Below are 18,538 nucleotides of genomic sequence, written 5' to 3'. Positions count from 1 at the left end.
GAGCAAGGAATATAGTGACTCTGTGTTTAAAACATTTGAATATTTGAGGCAGACTAAGACAAATGATGAAGCTGGTTATTGCTTCTAGCCTCTCTGGACAAACTACTGAGGGGACAGCAGAAGCTCAAGAAGGAAAATTTCAGGCTTAAGCCCCACATACATGATCTCAAGGTTTCTAAGGGAGCCCTGGAGCAGAGTCTCCTCCTAGCCAGAACAGGGCTCAGATTGCAGAGAACTAAGCCCAAACTCTCATTGTAAAATTGGCGAACTTGCAAGGTAAATGCAAATCCTAGCCTCACCGGCCATCAGAAGTTAAAGTGAGGGCGTTGATTGGAAAAGAGTGGGGTCCTGTGACTTGGGATGGTGATGCCTGGAAAGACCCTGAAGAACCTGGGGACATTGAAGTGTCAGATTTTGAAGAAGTTGTTTTGGATGGAAATACACCTCTCCTCCCTTAGCAGCAGATGTATCCCCACGCCCTGAAGTATTACTCTCCCCACCCTTGCCTGAGGGAATTCATCCTTCTTTATCTGAGGAATCAGCAGGAGGCTAGGCAGGCCTCTAAAGGTGTGACACAAGAGGAGGTGAGGTACACTCCTAAAGAACTTCAGGAGGGCTGGAGAAATGGCTTAGCGGTTAAGTGCTTACCTGTGAAGCCTAAGGACCCTGATTCAAAGCTTCATTTCCCAGAACCCACATTAGCCCGATGCACAAGGGGGCGCACGCATCTGGAGTTCATTTGAAGTGGCTGGAGACCTTGTCTCGCCATTCTGTCTCTTTCTCTCAGTATCTGCTTTTTTCTCTTTGTGTCTGTTGCTCTCAAATAAATAAATTTAAATAAACAAAATTAAAAGAAAAGGAACTTCAGGCGTTTTCTAACTTGTATAGGCAGTAGCATGGGGAATATGTGTGGGAATGGAGTTTAAGGGTTTGGGATGATGGAGGAAGAAATATAAGATTATATCAGGTTGAATTTACTGAAATAGGCCTGTTGAGCAGAAAGGTTAGACTTAACACTGCAGTTCGTGCAGTTGGAAGAGGTACCAAAAGTTTATTTGATTGGTTGGCTGAAGTATGGATCCAAAGATGGCCTACTGTGAATGAGCTCAAGCTGCCTGATATCCCTTGGTTTAATGTTGATGACGGGATTAAATAGCTCAGAGAACGTGGAATGGTGGAGTGGATTAGCCATGTAAACTCATCTTTGCCCCCACAATGGGAGCATCCAGAATATGTGCCCTTGACTAAGATTATAAGAAACAGATTTGTGAGGGGAGGACCAGCATACTTAGAGTCTCCCATCATTGGTCTTGTATGTAAAGAACACATCACCGTGGGAGCTGCAGTTGATGCATTAGGTGACCTAGATGCAATGGGTCTAACTGGATCTTGGGGTATAAAGGGCCATGTGGCAGTGCTGAATCGCCAAAGACAGGGTGAACATGTTTTTCATAATAGACAGTGACAGTAAAAGTGCTACCAAAGGAGTGGTGTCATTTGCTGCTAGATACCTGACTGTGTGGCTTTGACCTTTTGGAGCTGATTTTCAAGAAGGGATTTGAAACCCTGGCCTAAGAGACGCCTTGTAGTGCTGTAAGTACAGCTTCATGGACTATTATGGTCAGAGTTGAAAGTCCAGAATGCAGTAAGAACTATGGACTGTGAGGTTTGGCTTATGAGGGTGAGAAAGAGCTTTGCTTGGGCCTGGCTAGCAGTTTGTGTGAGAAGCTTGCTGTTATACCCATGTCCAGAGAAGTTGTGCAGGTTTGCTTTGCATAGAAATGTACTGGTGTGATCAGACGGATATGGCACAGAAAGAAAAATCTTTGGGTAAACTGCTGCCCACTCAGCTTCAATTGAGAGATTACAACCTGTGAGATAGATTGGGCCAGCTGACCTGCACTGGGGCAACAGGAAGAATGTAGACTCTTTTGAAGGGGCCTGAGTGCTCAAGGAATGTCCTGTTCTTCAAAGTCTGCTTTGTCCCCCCCCCCCCGCCCCGATCACCCCCCCCCCCGCCCCGATTAACAAATTGGAACCCTACCTGGTATTGTGGAGTATAAGAAATGCAGGAAAGAGAGGGTCATTGAGTTTGCAACACAGTTTTTTGTTTTGGAAATGGCCATGGGCAGTGTGAAGCAGGTATTTCTGGATGCCTACATGGAGACCCAATGGAGCCATGAGGATGAACCGTGGGTTGCAGTGGAGACCCAGTGGAGTTGATGGAAACACAAAGGCTGCCAAGGAGAGCTGCTGGCATCGGATGAAGTTTTCCAGGACTGTGAGTAGCTTAGCTGGAAGGCAGAATTGGAACTCCAGAGACTTGTTGCTGGTTACAATTATCGGATTTGGAAATTTGTCACTGGCTCAAGTTGTTGCACTTGAAGCTGTCAACCAAGGTTACTTTATCTTGCAAACCTATCTATTCAAATAGACAGAGAAATAAGGACATTCTACAACAAATGTTTGCCCTGTTTTAAATTTTATATTGGCTGAATATTTCTTTGCTATGCCCAATGCCATCTTTGCAGTGTGATTATTTATTCTGTGCCATTATGGGGCTTTTGGAGATTTTTTTTTTTTTTTTTTTTTGCTATTATGGCTTAGTTAAAAGAGTAGGACTATGGGGATGTGTGAATGTTATTAGGATTGATAGAAACCATGGGAGATTTTAAAGATGGACTGAATTCATTCCCTTTTACATCTTGAAATCAGTTTATGGGGGCCAGGGGTGGAATGTGGTGGTTTGATTCAGGTGTCCCCCATAAACTTTGGTATTCTGAATGCTAGGTTCCCAGCTGATGGAAATTTGGGAATTAATGCCTCCTGCAGGCAATGTATTATTGGAGTTGGGCTTATAGGTATTATAGCCAGTTTCCCCTTGCCTGGCACACTGTCCTGTTGCCATTGTCCACCTTATGTTGGCCAGCAGGTGATGCCCACCCTCAGCTCATGCCATCGTTTTCCCCTGCCATCATGGAGCTTCTCCTTGAGCCTGTAAGCCAAAATAAACCTCTTTTACCCACAAGCTACTCTTGGTTGGGTGATTTCTACCAGCAATGTGAACCAGACTTCAACAAAAGGTATGTTTGTTGGAAGTAACAAACAGTATCCTGCTTTTTAACCCGGTCTGCAAACCTGTGTCTTTTGGTTGGGCATTGAAGCCATTGATATTAAGAGTTATTATTGAAAGGTTTGTATTTATTTTTTGCCATTTTCTTGTATTTTGTTCTTCTGGTTTTGCCTTTGCTCTCTTGTATTAACTAGTATTTGAGAATGTTTTATTTTTTTATTTTTCCAAGGTAGGGTCTCACTCTAGCTCAGGCTGACCTGGAATTAACTATGTAGTCTCAGGGTGGCCTCAAACTCACGGCAATCCTCCTACCTCTGCCCCCTGAGTGCTGGGGTTAAAGGCATGTGCCACCACTCCTGGTTCACAGAGGGTCTTAAATATTTTATACTTATTTATTTATTTGACAGAGAAAGAGGGGGGGGGGGAGAGAGAGAGAGAATGGGCCCACCAGGGCTTCCAGCCAGTGCAAATGAACTCCAGACCCCTGTGACCCCTTGTACATCTGGCTAATGTGGTTCCTGGGGAATTGAGCCTCGAACTGGGGTCCTTGGGATTCACAGGCAAGTGCTTAACCGCTAAGCCACCACTCCAGCCCTGTGGTTTATTTTTTCCAGGTTCCTTATATGTGTAATTTTCTTTCTCTTCAGCATGAAGGATCCTTTCTTGTGTTTTCTGTAGTGCTGGTTTTGTTTTCATATATTCCTTTAGCCTGCTTTTGTTGTGGAATGTCCTTATTTCTCTGTCTAGTTGAATGGATAGCTTTGCAGGATAAAGTAACCCTGGTTGACAGTTACTATCTTTCAGAAGTTGGAATACATAATTCCAAGCCCTTTGGCTTTAAAAGTTTCTGTTGAGTAATCTGCTGTGATCATGATGGGCTTGCCTTTGTATGTGACTTGATTTTTTCTGTCTAACTGCTTTCAACATATTTTCTTCAGCTTGTGTGTTTGGTAGTTTAATTATAATATGGTGAAGAGTGGTTCTTTCCAGGTTTTATCTGTTTAGTGTTCTAAAGGCTTCCTGTATCTGCATTGACATCTCTTTCCCAATTTGGGGGAAGTTTTCTTCTGTGTTTTTGTTGAAAATGCATACTATGCCTTTGGAGTGAAATTCTTCTCCTATTACATTCTGAATTCTTATGTTTGATCTTTTCATTATTTCCAAAATATTTTGAAATCCCCATTCATACCATCCTATTAGTTTGTTTTTCTCTTAGTTGGATTGTATTATATCTGCCACCTGGTCTCTGGATATTCTGTTCTTGTCTTCATCCATTCTACTGGTGATACTTTCTACTGGTTACTTTCTACTGGTTTTTATTTATTTCCCTCCCAAACTCTCTATGCAACTATGACAATGCCTGGGTGTCTATCCTCCAACTCTCAAGACCAAGAGCAACTCAATATGTGTTCATATATGAGCTGGACCTTCCTAATGAGCTTGTCCAGACATTGTCACCACATTTGCCCAATTCTGTTTTATTTAACTTGAATTTTACATGAAATTTCTAAATCCTAATGCCCACTACATGGGGACACTAAAATATCTTCTAACTTACAATCCATTATCTTTATATATATCCAATCATATATACTGCATGGATAGTTGGTTCTATTTCCAGCCACAGACTCCTAAGTTATGCCCCAAATCTTTTTTTTTTTGGCCTAAAAATTTATTTATTTATTTATTTATTTATTTATTTATTTATTTATTTATTAACATATTCCATGATTATAAAAAATCCCCCCCACTTTCTCCTTTGAAATTCCATTCTCCATCATATTACCGCCCACCTCAATCATTCTAATTACATATATACAATACCATCCTATTAAGTACCCTCCTCCCTTCCTTTATCTTCCCTTTATATCTCCTTTTTAACTTACTGGCCTCTGTTACTAAGTATTTTCCTTCTCACACAGAAGCCCAATCATCTGTAGCTAGGATCCACATATGAGGGAGAACATGTGGCACTTGGCTTTCTGGGCCTGGGTTACCTCAATTAGTACAATCCTTCCCAGGTCCATCCATTTTTCTGCAAATTTCATAACTTCATTTTTCTTTAGTGCTGAGTAGAACTTCATTGTATAAATGTGCCACATCTTCATTATCCACTCATCAGTTGAGGGACATCTAGGCTGGTTCCATTTCCCAGCTATTATAAATTGAGCAGCAATAAACATGGTTGAGAAGGTACCTCTAAGGAAATGAGATGAGCCCCTAGGATATATGCCTAGGAGTGCTATAGCTGGGTAATATGGTAGATCAATCTTTAGCTGTTTTAGGAACCTCCATACTGATTTCCACAATGGCTGAACCAGATTGCATTCCCACCAGCAGTGTAGAAGGGTTCCTCTTTTTCCACATCCCCGCCGACATTTATGATCATTTGTTTTCATGATGGTGGCCAATCTGACAGGAGTGAGATGGAATCTCAATGTAGTTTTAATCTGAATTTCCCTGATGACTAGTGACATAGAACATTTTTTTAGATGCTTATATGCCATTTGTATTTCTTCCTTTGAGAATGCTCTATTTAGCTCCATAGGCCTTTTTTTTTTTTTTTTTTTTTTTTGGTTTTTCGAGGTAGGGTCTCACTCTGGCTCATGCTGACCTGGAGTTCACTATGTAGTCTCAGGGTGGCCTCGAACTCTCGGTGATCCTCCTACCTCTGCCTCCCGAGTGCTGGGATTAAAGGCGTGCGCCACCACGCCTGGCTTCATAGGCCATTTTTTGATTGGCTTGTTTGATTCCTTATTATTTAACTTTTTGAGTTCTTTGTATATCCTAGATATTAATCCTCTATCAGATATATAGCTGGCGAAGATTTTTTCCCATTCTGTAGGTTGCCTATTTGCTTTTTTCACTGTGTCCTTTGCAGTGCAAAATCTTTGTAATTTCATGAGGTCCCAGTGATTAATCTGTGGTTTTATTGCCTGAGCAATTGGGGTTGTATTCAGAAAGTCTTTGCCAAGACCAATATGTTGAAGGGTTTCCCCTACTTTTTCCCCTGGCAGTTTCAGAGTTTCAGGTCTGATGTTAAGGTCTTTAATCCATTTGGACTTAATTCTTGTGCCTGGAGAGAGAGAACAATCTATTTTCATCCTTGTGCAGATATATATCCAGTTTTCCCAACCCCATTTGCTGAAGATGCTGTCTTTTCTCCAATGAATATTTTTGGCATTTTTATCGAATATCAGGTGGCTATAGCTACCTGGGCTTACATCTGGGTACTCTATTCTGTTCCACTGATCCACATGTCTGTTTTTGTGCCAGTACCACGCTGTTTATGCTACTATGGCTCTGTAGTATAGGTTAAAATCAGGTATGGTGATACCACCAGCCTTATTTTTGTTGCTCAGTATTATTTTAGATATTTGAGGTTTTTTTTTGTGATTCCAAATGAATTTTCGGATTGTTTTTTCTATTTGCATGAAGAATGACATTGGAATTTTGATAGAGATTGCATTAAATGTGCACATTGCTTTAGGTAAGATTGCCACTTTCAAAATATTGATTCTTCCAGTCCAGGAACAAGGGATGTTTCTCCACTTTCTAGTGTCTTCTGCAATTTCTCGCTTGAGTGTTTTAAAGTTCTCATTGTAGAGATTCTTTACTTCCTTCATTAGGTATATTCCAAGATACTTTATTTATTTTTTTTTTGATGCAATTGTCAATGAGAGTGATTCTCTGATTACATACTCTGTGTGTTTGTTGTTAGCATATATGAAGGCCACTGATTTCTGTGTATTTATTTTGTATCCTGCTACATTGCTGTAGGTTTTGATCAGCTCTAACAGGTTGCTAGTAGAGTCTTTAAGGTCCTTTATTTATAGAATCATGTCATCTGCAAAGAATGATAACTTGATCTCTTCCTTTCCAAATGTATCCCTTTTATGTGTGTCTCTTGCCTTATTGCTATGGCTAAGACTTCCAAAACTATATTAAATATAACGGGAACAGTGGACACCCTTGTCTTGTTACTGATTTTAGTGGAAAAGCTTCCAGTTTCTCTCCATCTAGTAAAATTTTGGCTGTGGGCTTGTCATAAATAGCTTTTATTATATTGAGATATCTTCCTTCTATTCCCAGTCTCTGTAGGACATTTATCATGAAGGGATGTTGGATTTTGTCAAATGATTTCTCTGCATCTAATGAGATGATCATGTGATTTTTTTCCTTCAACACGTTTATATAATGTATTATATTTATAGATTTGCATATATTGAACCATCTCTGCATCTCTGGGATAAAGCCTATTTGGTCAGGGTGAATGATCTTTTTGATATACTCTTGTATTCAGTTTGCCAATATTTGTTGAGAATTTTTGCATCTATGTTCATGAGGGAGATTCGTCTGTAATTTTCTTTTTTTGTTTTATCTTTGCCTGGTTTTGGTATCAGGGTGATGCTGGCCTCATAGAAGGAGATTGGTAGAAATCCTTCTTTTTCTATTTCCTGGAAAAGCTTAAGAAGCAATGGTGTTAGCTCTTCCTTGAAGGTCTGGTAAAATTCACAGTGAATCCATCTGGGTCTGGGCTTCTTTTAGTTGGGAGATTATTGATAACTGTTCGTATCTGCATATTTGTTATAGGTCTATTTAAGTGATTAATCTCATTTTGATTTAATTTAGATAGGTCATATAAATCAAGGAAATCATCCATTTCTTTCAGATTTTCATACTTTGTGGAGTATATGCTTTTATAGGATGTCCCTATGATTTTTTGAATTTCTCTGGAAATTGTTGTGATGTTACCTTTTTCATCTCTGATTTTATTAATTTATGTCTCTTCTCTCTTTCTTTTGGTCATATTTGCTAAGGGTTTATCAATCTTTTTATCCTTTCAAAGAACCAACTCTTTGTTTCATTAATTCTTTGGATTTTTTTTTTTTTCGTATCTATTTCATTAATTTCTGCCCTAATCTTTATTATTTCTTTTCGTCTACTGATTTTTGGTTTGCCTTGTTCTTCTTTTTCCCAGGCTTTAAGTTGAAGCATTAGGTCGTTTACTTGTGACCTTTCTAATTTCTTAATATAGGCACTTAAGGTTATAAATTTACCCCTTAGAACTGCCTTCCTTGTGTTCCAGAGATTTTGGTATGTTTTGTTCTCATTATCATTTGGCTCTATAATTTTTTGATTTCCTCATTGACCCATTTGTCATTTAGTAGTGTATTGTTTCGTTTCCATGATTTTGTGTATGCTCTATAGCCTTTTTTGCTACTGACTTGTAGTTTAATTCCATTGTGGTCAGATAGAATGCAAGGAATTATTTCAATTTTCTGAATTTGTTAAATTTGCTTTGTGTCCTAATATATGGTCTATTTTAGAGAATGTTCCATGTGCTGCTGAAAAGAATATATATTCTCTAGCATTTGGATGAAATGTCCTATGTATATCTATTAGGCCCATTCCTTCTATGACCTCATTTAGTGCAGTTGCCTCCCTGTTATTTTTTCCTGGGATGACCTGTCAATTGATGAGAGTGGGGTGTTAAAGTCACTCACCACCACTGTGTTTGGTGTTATCTGTGACCTTAGCTCTAATAGTGTTTGTTTGATGAAATTGGGAGCCCCCATGTTAGGTGCATATATATTTAGGATTGTAATGTCCTCCTGTTGGAGTGTGCCCTTAATCAATATAAAGTGACCTTCCTTATCTTTCTTGACCAACCTTGGACTGAAGTCTACCTTGTCAGATATTAGGATAGCAACCCCTGCTTGTTCTCTAGGCCCATTTGCTTGAAACACCGTTTTCCATCCTTTCACCCTAAGATAATGTCTATCCTTTGTAGAAAGGTGAGTTTCTTGGAGACAACAAATTGTAGGATCCTGTTTTATTAACACAGTCTGCAAACTTATGTCTTTTTGTTGGGGCATTGAGGCCGTTGATATTAAGAGATACTATTGAATGTTGTGTATTTATGTTTGCCATTTTTGTGTGTGTGTGTGTGTGTGGTTCTGGTTCTACCTTTGCTTTCTCGTGTTAACTAGTATTTGAGTATTGTTTTTTTCCCCCCCCCATGTTCCTTATATGTGTGGTTTTCCTTTTCTTCAGCATGGAGGATTCTATCAAGTATTTTCTGTAGAGCTGGTTTTGTCTTCAAATATTCCTTTAACCTGCTTTTGTCATGGAATGTCCTTATTTCTCTCTCTATTTGAATAGATAGCTTTTTAGCATAAAGTAACCTTGGTTGACAGTTGTTGTCTTTCAGAACTTGGAATATATTACTCCAAGCCCTTCTGGCTTTATAGTTTGTGTTGAGTAATCTGCTGTAATCCTGATGGGCTTGCCTTTGTAGGTAACTTGATTTTTCTCTCTAACTGCTTTCAATATTTTTTCCTTGGTTTGTGTGTTTGGTAGTTTGATTATAATATGGTGAGGAGAGGTTCTTTCCAGGTTTTGTATAGCTGGGGTTCTTAAGGCTTCCTGCACCTGCATTGGCACCTCCTTGCCAATTTGGGGGAAGTTTTCTTCTGTGATTTTGTTGAAGATGCCTACTATACCTTTGGAGTGGAATTCTTCTCCTTCTACTATGCCCTGACTTCTTATATTTGATATTTTCATAGTGTCCTGAATGTCTTGAAATTCCCACTCATACTTTTCTATAAGTTTGTCTTTCTTTTTGTTGGACTGTATTAGATCTGCCACCTGGTCTTCTAGCTGAGATATTCTGTCCTCTCCTTCATCCATTCTACTGGTGAAATTTTCTACAGAGTTTTTAATTTCATTAACTGTGTTCTTCATTGTTAATAATTCTGACCATTTTTTATTTATTATTTCTATTTCCTTATTTATGTCTTGTATTGCCTTTTTTATTTCCTTAAATTGTTGTCCTGCATCTTCTTTGATTTCCTCTTTGATTTCTTCTTTGATTCCTTTGATTTGTTCTTTGACCTCTTTGAACATGTTTACAATCATTTGAAATCTTTCTCAGGCATTTCCTCTAACTCGTTCTTATGGGAGGTCTTTTCTGATGCATTAGTACTTTTAGGTGGATTTATATTGTCTTGATTTTTAGTGTTTCTTGTGTTATAGTGTATATATTTTTGCATCTTGGATTAAGTTAAAGCTTGGATTTTCTATCTAGCTGGGTTTTCTTAGCTGTATCAATTGATTTGATGTTATATTTCTTCAGGGTAGGAGCTTAAGGTGTTAGGTGTGGCTCTTAAGACTCTCAGAGTACCTACAAAGGTGTTCCTTGGGTTTTAGTTTCCCTGCTGTGGGAGTATTCAAGTAGGCTGAGTGGAATAAAATACAGGTAGATTCTAAAATTTAACTAAACACTGTACACATTCAATCAAAAACAGCACCAAGTATTTATGCAAGAGTAGTTATTATCACAACCAGATCCTCTATGTACAAAGAGGTTAAGATTTCTGTTCTGTTGAGGGATCCAAGTCAGCTTGTGACCACTAAGAACCTTCCCTGGTGCAATCCCAGTTACATTTTTGGATGATTGTGGCCTCAGTCAAGTTGCTAGCTGGGTCGTTGGGCTGCTGTTTTGATTTCTGTACCTGGGCACTGTCTTTTCCTGCAGGGCAAACTGAGCCTGGCAACTGTGGCCCTGCAGATAGGCATCCCCGCTGCTGGAACTGCCACTGCTGCTCCTGCAGGTGCTGCTGCTGGATCTGTCGCCACTGGTGCTAAAGCTGCCGCTGCTGGGTCTGTCGCCTCTGCTGGGTCCACCGCTGCTGCTGCCGCTGCTGCTGATGCTTTAGCTGCACTGCTGGATCTGTGACTGCTGCCTCTGAAGCTGCTGCTGCTGGTTCTGCTGCTGCTGCCGCTACTGGATCTGCCACTGCTGGGGCTGCTGCTACTGGTGCTGGAGCCGCTGACGTTGCTGCTGGACTGTGCTCCTGCTTGGGTCCTGCTGTCGTCTCAAATTGGCCTGGCTGGGTTCAGGGACTGCTGCTCTGTTCGCTGGAGCTGGGCACAGGCAGTGGAGGAGGGGAGGGAGCCGCAGCTGCTCTAGTTCTCTCGCTGCTCCATGTGTTCTTCTACCTCGTGGTTTGCTTCTATGTTGCTCACTGCCACTCTCCCTTCATATTTTGAGTTGCGGAGAACTTCAGTGTGAGTGGAAGCTACCCACACCTGGATTTTCCTGCAGCTTGAGCTGAGCCTGGCGACTTTCTGGTGCGCTGCCACTGCTGTGGTCGGTGGATCTGCTGGGGCCTCTTTTGCCGTCCTGTGTGGGTCTGGATCTCTTCTACTTCTCCACTGCCATTTCGATTTCCTATACACCTCACTTTTTAGTAAAAGTGTGTATTTTGCTGAGTTTTTTTGGTCTTTTTCCCCCCTAGGCTGCTTTGGCATGGTATCTAAGTGGTATCTTAACCAGAAGTCTCAAATCTTTACTGTACAATAGGATAGGTAGTTTTCACATGCGGCTATTTAAATTAAAAATAACTGAAATTAAACTTTGAGTTCCTCACTCTTCCTGGTTATATTTCAAGGCTCAGGCAGTATATGTTGCTAGTGCCTACCATGTTGGAGAACACAGACCTAGACCTTCATTTCTGTTCTTACAGGGAATTCTGTTTGTCAGTATTGTTTAAAATGTGTATACATCATCTGCTAACTTTTGCACTCTGATAACAAAAGCTATGGAATTTAGAGTAAATAGTGAATAGTGAAAAAGTCCATTCTATAACCTTCTCCTCTCCTTATTAATTAGTGTTAAACTTGAGATAAAATAGACTCAGAATATTCTCCACTTTGCTAAACCCTGTACTTATCATTGAGTGGAAAGAACATTTGGCTGAGGTTTCTATGCATCCCTTCATACATGCCAATTGTCAGGTGATTGAGGATTTGTGATGGAGAGTATGTCCTTAAATCATCTGTGTAACTATAGCATAGTCCTTTTGCTCTGAAATTCTCTGTAGATATTTCATTTCAGAAGCATGCATTTGTAAAATCAGGGATAGATAGATTGTAACTCCTCTCATCTGAGGCAATTCTTTAAGGTAGTAAAAATATAAATATTTTTACTATTGGTAAGTGTATATTGCTTGTATACTTGCCAAATATCTAAATGGAGGAAGAAACCTTCCTCTCTGCTTTGGATTGTTAGAACAAAGCTCTAGGAGGGGATTTATAATTTCACAGTTACAAATTATGAATGTGCATTTGTTCAAGAACTACACCCTGTTGATTTGCTATTTCATTTTTTTATTGCCTGCTTTTTGCATTGCTCTATGGGAGACTGGCTGCATATTTGGCTGCTGCTCAGAGTAAGGAGTCACTAGGGATGTGGTTCCTATTCAGAAATATGCATGGTATATCAAAGACAGAGACTGAAAACTTGTATATTAAAACCCATACATTACCCACACAGTGAAATCCTGCATCCCACTCAATATGGGAGGCTTGAGGCCAAGTGTTAACCAGGGATGCCCAGGTTGGAAGCAGTGAAGGATGTCTCAAAGCTACCTAATTCCCTTGTGTGGTGCTTTTTGGCCCTGCTCTGACGAATTTTGGGGTTTTTCTAAAAGTCACTAGGTGAAATGTGACAGGGAAGGCAACAGAGGGCAGCCTTGTGGCTATCCCCAGTTCCTAACTTGGCAACTCAGTGGTTATGCATTCTACATATTGAATTTGTAAATGTAATTTCTGTTTTTTAAAAAGTTCCCTAAACACTTGATCATGGAAGGAAGTATCTTTCCTATGAGATAGAAGATAGCAGGCTGGAACAGAATTGGCAATGCTGTGGGCCTTTATTGCTGATAAGTTCCAGGGCAATAGGCATTGAGCGGTCTGTCCCACACGCTGCATGTGCATGAATTCTCATTTCAATTAATGTGAGACTCATGCTTGTTCTGGGTGCCAGCATCACCTACTAGCAGACAGAGTAGCACACAGCAGTTCTTCCCTCGGGCCCAGCTCTGGGTCTGTGGCCAAGGTTCCCAACCTCTGGCTTCCAGAATGTGCTGAAAGGCAGTTGATACTAGGGAAAGGTATTCTTCTTCCTTCTGCAATGCCTCCCTGCAACAAGGGCATATGCCTGAGCTTCTGTGTGTCTAGCCTCCAGCATGCTGACATAGACTCATGGTCTCCGAGGTGACCCACCAGCAACCTCTAAAATTCGTTTGCTTCAACTATGTTGAGCTATTACCTCCAACTCCAGAATGAAAGTATTAGGAGCTTTTCTGAATTTTACTCAGCAAGAGGTTGCAAAATTAAGTTCTTGTGTGCTGAGAGGCCAGGGTTTTCTGTGCATCTTGACTTCTGCCCCTGTATATCTCAAAGTTGGACATAAATCTTCATGATCTGCTTTCCATGCACACTAGTATTCTTTGTTTCTCCATCAAGTGCCTGATGGGCCCCATCTTCCATTTTCATTGACCAGTTATCCTTCCAGTTTAAGTCTTGTGATATCCCTCTACACATTGCTAGAGGCTCCAGATTTCCATCTGCGTGGGTAAGATGCAGCCTGTGGAATAGTGTTCTAAAATACTATGGGATATGTTTTCTATCTTCCAATCAACATCTATAACTGTGTATGTAGTGCAAGGGTGATAAGTTAAGTCCTAAAACCCAGCGAGACAAAACAGTTTGTAATTGAAAGCAGAGATATTAAAATTTAAAGTAAAAAAGTGTTTGAGCTAGGCGTTGTGGTACATGCCTTTAGTCCCAGGCCTTTGGAGGCAGAGGTAAGAGCACTCCAGGTCAGCCTGGGCTAGAGAAAGTCCCTACCTCAAAATAAATAAATAAATAAACAAATAAAAGTGTATGAACAGCATTTTTCTTATTTGTTTGTTTACTTTTTTGTTGCTGAGAAGAAAACTCGGGGCTTCATGTATACTAAGAACACTTTCTACAATTCCTCAGTCTTGCTATAAGACTTATTCTTGTTATATGCCTTGACTAATTGTCAGATTTCAGGGTTTGAATTAGCTTCAAACATTTCATCCTTTGTGCTTTTAGTGTCATGAAATGCATCCAGGCATTTGTATGAAAAATGTTTTCAGACATCATCATTTCTTCTGGGATGTCTTCACGCATGCTTTCACCACAGCTGCTTCCTACACGAGGCAGACGAGCACTGGCGGCGACGTCAGCCATCTTCACTGGCTCTGTCTCTTGGAACTCACTTGCTTTCAACTTTACTTTCACTTTCAGATTTCAGTGTTATAACTTTATTTCATTGTTTCATTCTTGTACTGTTATATTTGTGGTCAATTCCTTCTTTAAAAAATATTTTATCTAACTGGGCGTGGTGGTGCATGCCTTTAATCACAGCACTTGGGAGGCAGAGGCAGGAGGATCGTAGTGAGTTCAAGGCCAACCTGAGACTACATAGTGAATTCCAGGTCAGCCTGGGATAGAGTAAGACCTTACCTCAAAAAACAAAATAAATAAATAATTTATTTAGAGAGAGAAAGGGGGGGGGGCGGGAGAGAATGGGCATGCCAGGACCTTCAGCCATCACAGACGAACTCCAGGTACATGAGCCGCCTTGTGCATCTGACTTACGTGGGTACTGGGGAACTGAACCTGGGTCCTTAGGCTTCATAGGCAAGTGCCTTAACTGCCATCTCTTCAGCCCAAATTCATTCTCTTTGTTAAAAAAGATTTTTATTGGCAGCTTTTATAATTATAGACAATAAACCCTGATAATTCCATCCCCACCCTCATTCTCCCCCTCTTAAATCCACCCTCCATTTTGATGTCATCATCTTTTCCTCCTATTATGTAAGTCTTGTGTAGGTACTGTCATGAACTGTGAGGTCATGAATATCATGGTTCTTTTGTGTCTGGAAGATAGCATTATAAGCAGATCTTAATTGTGATTGCAGATGAACAATTCTCTCATAAAACTGTCATTGAAATTGTTTTTATGGTTGAGATATGGATTGAATGAAATTTTTTCCATGGATTCATGTATTAAATGGTCTATCCTCAGCTAGTGGTACTAGTTCAGGAAGTTTAGGAAGCTTAAGAAATGAGGCATAGTTGGAAGAAGTAGCTCATTGGGGCATGCCTTTGAAGGTTATATCTAGTCCCTAGTCCCCTCCTCACTCTCTGTCTCCCATCCACTGTGAAGGGAAGAATGTTCTTAATCATATCTCTGGCCGTCATGATGCTCTGAGTAACTGCATAGATCAAGCCTGTCCTGTTTGCTCACAGTTCTCATTAGAAACTTGTGCTGGGATGGCTCAGTGTATAAAGTGTTTGGTGTACAAGTGTGAGTACCTGAGTTAAGATCCCCAGAGCTCACATAAGGCTGGACAAGATAGTGCTTGACTATAATCCCAGTAGGCCTACTGCAAGATCAGAAGTAGAGATAGGAGAATCCCTTAGAAGCTCATGGGGCAGCAAACTTGTCAAACACTGTGGTGAAAAATGAAAGACTCTGCCTAAAACAAGGTAGTAGGTGGTAGATTGTCCTCTGACTGCCACATGTGCATCATGGCACACGCATACCTATACTCACACACATATAATATGTACACATATACCAAAAATAGAAGAAAAACAGAAAAGAAACTTGGTTATTTTTCAGGAGATAGTGACTGCTAGGAGACTCAAAACTCATCCAACTTTGGAGAGGAATTAATAGTTGAATTTCCTGCACTTAAGTTATTAAGTTAACATCTCTGTAAGGCTTTTCAGTGGCTCAGGGACTGTAGTGGGGGAGGTGGTGTAAAGAATGTGTCCAAATTCTGCTTTTATAAATCATGCTTGCTTGCTCTTGCAAAAGATATTTGGGAAGGGGGGATGATTAAAGAGTGAGGGGTAGGTCATTGTAAAGGAATGTGGTTTTTGCCTTTAAAAACTCAATGTAGAGGAAGGACGGGGCTGCTCTCCTTCTTGCTGTGTGGGGACAGATGCTGGCTGGCTTAATAAAGACTCTCCTTTTTAATTTAACTCTTTTTTAAAGAATGTAACAGCCAAATGATGGGGAGGAGTGGTTTGGAACACTGTCTCCAAGACATAAAGTGGCTGTTGTATTCATGACCTCACAGCAGCTGTCATTATCTGCACAAAACCTACATAATATTGGGCCCACCAATAGGTTGTTGTAGGTGATAGAGGAGACAAAAAAAAGACGTTGATATGGCCTCAGTGTAGCAGGACAGCAGTGGGGGTGGCTCAGTGGAGGGGGGCGGGGAAGAGGGTTGAAGGAGTGTGGTGGGAGAAGATTATGCAAATTATTATTTTTTATTTTTTAACTATTTTATTTATATATTTATTTGACAGAGAAAGAAGGAGAAAGAGAGAGAATGGGTGCACCAGGACCTCTAGCCATTGCAAATGATCTCCAGATGTATGTGCTCCCTTGTGCATTTGGCTAAGGTGGGTCCTGGAGAATTGAACCTAGTTCCTTTGGCTTTGCAGGCAAATGCTTTAACTGCTAAGCCATCCATCCAGCCCAAAATTATTTTAAAAATATTTTTATTTATTTATTTATTTATTTATTTATTTATTTATTTGAGAGCAAGACAGATAAATAGGCAGAGAGGGAGGGAGGAAGAGAGAGAGAGAGAGAGAGAGAGAGAGACAGAATGGGTGCACCAGGGCCTCAAGCTGCTGCAAACAAACTCCATGTGCCACCCTATGCATCTGGACTACATGGGCCATGGGTAATTGAACCTGGGTACTTAGGCTTTGCAGGCAAGTGCTGTAACCACTAAATCATCTCTCCAGCCCTTCCTTAACTTTCTTACATATTGCTTTTAAAGGTCAAATTAGAGGATGTAAAAACAAGATTTATTAAAGACAAAGGCTCAGAGAGCCCTGTTACTATCTGAAAGGTGATTAACAAAATTTTAACTATATATATATATATATATATATATATATATATATATATATATATATATATAATTTGATTGTTAAATGTGGTTTAATTGTTAAATGTGTAGCATCCACAGTGTAGTACTTTTATATAACCCTCAAGGTGCATCTTATGGAAAAGTCACATGAATAAGCAAGTCTTGAAATAGAGGGATCTCTCAAATAAGAGTGTTTACAGATGCTAGCCAGAAAGTATCATGTCCTGGGCAACTTTCTTGCAGCCACCAGTATCAGGACTGGATAGCAGCTGGAAAGCTGTTCACTGGGCTTCCAGCTGTGAGTGTTTTTATATGGGAAGTTTGTAAATGGATAGCATACATTGTTTCCACTGACTACTCCAATTGTGGATGAAGATGGTTGGGATAGCATGAAGTGGAGAAAGACTTTGGGATAGTAGGACAGCTCAGAAAAATGAAGCCCTGTTTCTGGTTTGGTTGGGGTTATAATAAGCAAGATATGATACCTCATGATAGGCAGCCTGGGATTTGAGTCAAGGTGTTTTTAAAAAAACTACTTCACTCATTTATTTCTTTGAATGGGCATGTCAGGGTCTCTAACCAATGCAAATGAACTCCAGATGCTTGTACCACCTGTGCATCTTGCTTTATGTGGGTACTGGGGAACCAAACTTGAGTCCTTTAACAAGTCCTTTAACTGCTAAGCCATCTCTCCAGCCCTTGAGTTGAGATTTTAATGCATATTCAGGAATGTGGAATAACTCACATGTTGGCTAGCTGGTTAAATCATCTCCCCTTAAAATTAAATTTAAGACACATGAGGTTTTTCTCATCTCAGGATATACCTATCCTTTTCCTGAGGAAAGTAAGTTGATATCTTGAACATTCCAGGGAAGAGCTGGTGTCAAGTAGCACATGGTTTTCACCCTAAATATTCTTACTTCTGTGGAGTCTCTTGCTCTGACGTTGGGGTTTAGAATAATGTTCTGAACCTTTGCAAAACTTTTAGGTTGAAGGTAATCCTGTGTATCCAGGAGCCTGGAGAATATAATTATCTGTTGCCTGTGCATTTTCTCCCTGCCTTTGGAGTTTTATGAATAACAGTTTCACACTTACAAACGATAAGAGGCAAGGAAGCTTAATTTACCCAGAATGGCAGAACTTCTAAATATCCACCCTGTAACTGATCTCCTATTTTTCAGCCAGCAATAATGATTGCTTTGCTAACTTATTTTCACAACTTCCTGCTCAGTCTCTCCTTTAAAGAAGATATCCTGGGCACCACAGGATGAAGAGAGAAAACGCAATTATGTTTAAAAGAAAGCACTGCTTGAGTTCTTTATGGTCTTATCCCAGTTGTGGCACCAGTTTCTGCCTCTCCAAGTGATAATTAGAAGCTGGCTGTGTGATCTCTGCCAATAGCTTCTAAAGGGTGGATAGATTTTAAGAAAGTCCCTATGTGGGGCTTTTGAAAGTGAGCTAAGTCCAGGAAGATGCCTCTAGAAGGAATAGGAACAAATGGCCAATCACTTCTTTATTTCTGTTGGGACATCTTTAAGCCTTCTTTCTTAATGAGTACTTTGTAATGCTCTTAATATCTTGTCAACACCATTGTCTGGTTAGAGGGAGCTGCTCACAGTGTACTATGATAATGGGAATGTAAATCTAATTTACCCACCCAGAGAAGGGTTACATGAGGCAAGGG

The sequence above is a fragment of the Jaculus jaculus genome, chromosome 16 (genome assembly GCF_020740685.1).
Source record: "Jaculus jaculus isolate mJacJac1 chromosome 16, mJacJac1.mat.Y.cur, whole genome shotgun sequence".
Taxonomy (NCBI): domain Eukaryota; kingdom Metazoa; phylum Chordata; class Mammalia; order Rodentia; family Dipodidae; genus Jaculus; species Jaculus jaculus.
Note: the sequence above shows the minus strand (reverse complement) of the source record.